Source organism: Poecilia formosa, unplaced genomic scaffold (genome assembly GCF_000485575.1).
Source record: "Poecilia formosa unplaced genomic scaffold, Poecilia_formosa-5.1.2 Scaffold113, whole genome shotgun sequence".
In the NCBI taxonomy this organism is placed as follows: domain Eukaryota; kingdom Metazoa; phylum Chordata; class Actinopteri; order Cyprinodontiformes; family Poeciliidae; genus Poecilia; species Poecilia formosa.
The window spans coordinates 1,900,562-1,906,144 of NW_006800052.1; the positions used below are offsets into that span (position 1 = coordinate 1,900,562).

General features: G+C 40.7%; 1 long non-coding RNA gene across 1 annotated transcript; it reads right to left on the reverse strand.

Moving 5' to 3' along the window:
• Positions 1-816: 816 nt before the first annotated feature.
• LOC107837103 (uncharacterized) lies at positions 817-4,713 on the reverse strand. The gene is made up of 3 exons (XR_001663090.1): positions 4,022-4,713; positions 2,631-2,694; positions 817-1,017 (listed from the first exon to the last, which is right to left on the reverse strand). It is a non-coding gene; the product is annotated as an uncharacterized LOC107837103 (long non-coding RNA).
• Between the last annotated feature and the right edge of the window lie 870 nt (positions 4,714-5,583).

Sequence of the window (5,583 nt, forward strand, 5' to 3'; positions counted from 1 at the left end):
CGTTGATCAGTAAACATGTTTCATCAAAGACCACTGAGCCCTGCATTTGAGGAGAAGCAAACACTGAGTAGCACAGGGAAACATAACCAAACCAGGCTCAGAACAGAAAGTCGCAACAGCTAAAAGACTCATCGCACAGAGGAATCTGTTTTGTTTAATCACTTAGTAATAAAAAATATCAAAAAGCATCGCAGAGTCACTGACATACGTGACGTTTTGCAAGTATTTTTCTAACAAAAGCTGCTCAGCCTTCACAGATAGAGATCCCCCCCAGGGAAAGGATGCAAAGACTGACCGAAAGGTGATCCTGCTAGAAAGATACTTGTAAAGAGCGAGAATAGCAATGGGACACCAACAGAACTAACGGCTAAGCCTTGTTTCAGACAGCTCTGTCCTCCCCTAAAGCCTGCTAGGAACACAGCGCTCTGGGACTCTGCAGGGTAACAGCATTTACATTTACTGCTGCTCTGCTCTGCTCTGCAACAGTTGCGCCTGGCTGCTGGCGCACCACAACTCCGTTAAGGACGCAACGCTAATTCTGTCAACCCGGACTCTGTACCTTCTCTGCGGCTTTTTCGCCCATCGTCTGAATTTAAAGCAGCTAAAAGTGTTGTATTTGCTTGCCAAGCTGTTTCCACCACAGAATGTTTAGCTTGTTTTAAATCTAATTTATTTATATTTAACACTGATAATTCTTTCATAGTAAAAACCACACAACAAAGGCTTTAATGGAAAGATTAAAACACACAAGCTGTTTAGTTGTGGCCCACCACAGGTCAGAAAGGAATTATGTCTTTTATTTATCCACACAAGTAAAAACACAGAAAATCTCCAATGAAATTCTTAAGGCAGATTTGTGTCTCGTATTCTATCCGCTTTCACTCGGTCTAAGAGGATAAAGCCATGCTAGCAGCCCATCGTTACAGGTCTTCAAGGTCCCAGACTGGTGGGCGGTGAGAACAGATCCCTCGCTGTGAGCAGTGAGCCTTGAAGAATGGAGAATATAACCTCTGAGAGCTGCTGAGACATAGAGGACAGAGGATAGTGTGGAATGAAGCAGAAGAAAGGGGAAATTAAAGTTACAGAGGGAGAAACTTGAAATGATCTGAGAGCTGTCGCAAAGAGGGGAGACGCAACACTCAATTATTAACTTAATACGACTTGTTCCGAGATGACAGCAGTAAAAGAAGGAAGGATAATACACTGTATTACCGAAGATATTTGCTTACCCATCCAAATCATTTAATTCACTTTCACGGCTACAGGTTTACAAAATCCAGCACCGATATGCAGACCGCTTCCACGAACAGTTGTGGAAGAAAGGGTCGCTCTCAGGGGCTTCGGCAGTTCCAGCGCGTACCGTGACAGGACGCCACCTGTGCATGGCGTCCAGTTGGAAATTTCCTCGTTAGCGAAGTCAAAGGGTGCTGAGGTGCACAGAGGTCACTAACTTTCCAGAGAGTCTAATTTCAGACCTTCAAGCATTCATGTGTTCAAGAATTCAGATTAGCTCGTCAATAGTGCAGACAGCTTTATCAAATGGGTTTCCAATGCTGAGCAGCTTCATCCAAGCCTCAATGCAAAGGGTTGTAGTGCAAAACACATCACCACTGGACTCTAGAAGAGTGGAAACATATTCTCTAGAGTTTCAAATCGTCCCACTCTGTTTAGCAGTGCAATGAAGGCGTCTGAGTTTGGCAGGTATCAGGAGAACGGTTCTTACCTGAGTGCATTATGTCAGCTCTAAAGTTTAGTGCAGAGGGGATTATGGAGTGGGGCTGTCAGGTGTTGGGCATGGTGCCTTAGCTCCTTAATAAAAAGGATTTTAATTTAATGCAAAGTCAGCTGAGAAACTACTTTTGTAATTACTAGATTATGGAGTTAATTTACAGTGTATGAATACCTCCATCCCAGTGCCAAAATGCTGTTAATACACTCCACCATAGAGTCTTAAAAATTATTACAAACCTTAAAATTCAATTCTGCTTTGCCAGGGCAAAGATCAATTCATTGTTCTAATTTTTATGTATAAAAATCTATCTTCCTAAATCCCTCGATTCCTGAATCCCCGTTTCTTTCCATAAATGACAGTGAACCAGAACATAAAGCAAGGTCCATAATGTAAAATGTGTATGTATAAGAGTGTTTTGTGTGGAAGTATTTATCTGGCCTGTAGAGACACCCAAACTCAAAACGATGGTGCACTTTTCAGATGAATCAAAGAGGAGGCAGGTTTTTCGTCCAACATCAGTGTCTGACCTCACAAGTGCTTATTTGGAAGAATTGTCTGTGCTTTCCATAAACGTACTTATAAACCTTGTGGAAAAAACCCTAAAAGAGATGGTGCTGCAGCTTGAAATGATAGGCCAACATCATTTTAGACTCTATGAAAAAAGGATGAAATGTCACTCAAATTCATGTGTTTGAAGGCCAATAAGTGAATTATTTTGGTTTTGTTGTGTTTTTCATTTCATAGAGATGCATCCGATAAAATAAATAGAAAAGTTGTCACTCTTTCTCGTAAATGAATCCCAGTCCTGTCATGCTTACGCTACATGCTTTGACAGCAGCCTTAGTTTTATTGGCTCTCACATACTTTCCTCTTCATGAGGCTTAAGGTCATCACATACCTGTCTGTCTGGGACTCCAAACTGCTCCCTGGAGTCTTCTTAGATGGTGAAGCAACATCTGGAACTGTCAAGACAAAGAAAGATCAACACAGAGTACCTTCAATTAAAGAGTAGCTCACAAACCGCGGGGTCAAAATCGAACAGAATAGCTTAGCAGGTGGATGTCACAGGGAGGATTTTGTTCATTGCCTGATACTCCTGCCAACTTTCCAAGCTGGCTGATCTCGAGAATTCGCTGTAGGGCATGTCGTGCTCGGCATATTTCAGGCACAATAGGTACCGGAGGACGTGTAGTTTGAAATTACATCCCAACAGATGGACACAAACCGCTTAAAGATTCTCCTTTAATTATGTAAAATGCTAACTATTATTAAGGCTTATATAAATAGATTAGGTAAAGCCCTAAATCACCATTTGGAAATCAGCATTCACATATTACCCATGTAAGTCTTCTCACTGGGATTATAAGAGAGGCAAAATCATTTCATCCCGATTGTTTTTACAGTAATATCAGAAACACACAAAGCCCCGCCTTCGTGTGTTGGCTGTTTTCATAATGTACCCGACTCTGATTGTTTACCTTTCTGATCTTGAAACTGTGGTTATACTTAGCACCGTACAAGACAAAGGAACATCAGACAAAGACAGACAAGGACAGAGACAACAATAGACGGACATCGGAGAGTCACAAAAGCCGAGCCTCAGTGAGGGTGATGATGTTCTACTACCCTGTCCTTGGCTAAGATTCAAGGTTTTTCTAACGACCAAAATAATATTACTTTAAATGTACATCTGCTGGACATGTGAATAATTTTGGGCCCAAGCTGATCTGAATGCAGGTAAAAGTCAAAATTCATTTGCAGCACATGTATGCTCAAATAATAAAATAAAAAAATCTAATGTATAATTTCTGTCCATCTTCTTTAATATAGTCACTTGCATTTTCTGCCAGTGACACTTTGCCAGTACAGAATAGTTTTGAGCTTCAAGCCTGTGGTTATACCCGAAGTTGTGGAGATTGTGTGAACGAGTACAAGTCACAGTATGAAGCGTTTGATTGCTGTAACTCCAAACCTTTTCCATTTATTCTTAAGAAGGGCATAAGTAATTTTAACAAACAATTTTGTGTTAAAGCATCAACAAACACGGGAAATTTGATTTGTGTTTTTCAAATAAGCTGCTGCTTGTAAATGTTCTTTTATTTTGGCTGATACGATATTTCTTATGACAAAAATCTAAACCTTCCAGGAGGATGAAAAAATTGTATTTCTTTGCTGCAACATATTGACACTCTTTTATTTATTTATTTATTCTTTGGTATTAACTCACCTAAACAGTGAATGGAAGCAAAAAATGGCTAACACATTAAAAAGCTCAAACTCTTCATGCACTTCGGTACGGATGCTCTCAGGTTATGCACATTAACTGCATGCTGACATTCCTCTGGCCTCTAAAATACAGACACAAAAACAGCTGCATGGATACACAAAAGCGGATGCATATGTATGGACTCACAATAACACAGAGGACACTTTCACTGCTCACTTCAAACATCCACAATGATTGAGGTCGTCACACTGTCCCACACAAACACGTGAGGCGTTTTATCTGTTGACCAATCTTAATTGAAGCTGCTTCGCCTGTCCGATGAGGTTCCCCCTTCAGTCTCAACCTCCCTCCTCCTCCTCCGCTTCTTCCTCCTCCTCCTCCTTCTCTTCACGAGTCTTCAGATCGCTTCCACCCGGTCTTTTGTCCTCTACTCGCCTCCTTCACGTTTCTGTATCGGATGAGCTGAGCCGACCTTTTCTCATTGTGTATCTGCAGGAGATCCAGAGTTCTCATCAAACATGACCTCCCAGGCCCATCTATCCCTGTTCTCTTCTTTTTTTTTCGGTCTCACTTTCTCCCGTCTCCTCTGCACGTCCTTCTCCAGCCTTTGTTCTCCAGCGCATCGAGTGTAAAGGACTGAGGGTTGGGACCTGCGGGTGATGCTGAGTGAAGACTTTGATCAGGAAGAAAGCTAAGAAAGGTCGCTGACAGACTGTTAGAGCTCATCTTCTGCAGCCTTAAGGGTCGGACTGTAGCTCAGTCTGTTAAACAAACAGTGGAGATTGTACATTATAAATAAAACATTTTTTTTTATTGGCTGCACCACTGTAGTTTAATCTCTATAAATATATACATCTTGTATCTCCTTAGGTGACAGTAAGATTATTGGTTGCACCTAGAAAAGAAATTACAATTTTTTTATCATTTAAGGAAGACAAATGTCTGTTTTTAATGTTTACACTCTCCTCTTTGTCGACATCCTGCAGACCTAGGCCATTGTTGCTTTAGGTGCCACTAATTACCAGCACAAATAGACGTGACAGCTTTCCAATTCCTCGGCGAGTATGCAAATAAACCTTTTGCAGTTGTAGAGATGTAGGTGCATCAGAATTGTGCACCAAAATATTCAACGACAGCAAGTGAGTGACATGAACTAGACAAGCTTTGGAATCATTACAGTTTTGGTATGTTTTGATTTTACATGCTTTTTTCCCCCACATGCTTAAAATAGCCATCAACTGTATGTAATTCAATTTGAGAACAGAATTACATTAGATAGTTAATGAAGCCTGGCTAAGACAATGTCAGCTGGACATTTAGTTCATTCACATTCATCTGGAACATTGGGGGATTTGTTAAAATCGGTTTTTAGACTGAAAGCCTCTGTCCTGGTTTTGAAAGCATAAGATATACACTCAGTGGCCACTTTATTAGAGACAACTGTTTATGTGCTTGTTCACAAAAAAAAAAGAAAGAAACTCAGGAACTTGATGCATCGAGACCTCTAGATGTGGGAAACAAATTCAGTAACACTTATTCATAAAACTCTGAACAAGACGCATCTACATTTAGTTTCTCTGCAACAATACAATACTTCTTCTTGCCAGCGTTGTTTTCTGTCTGT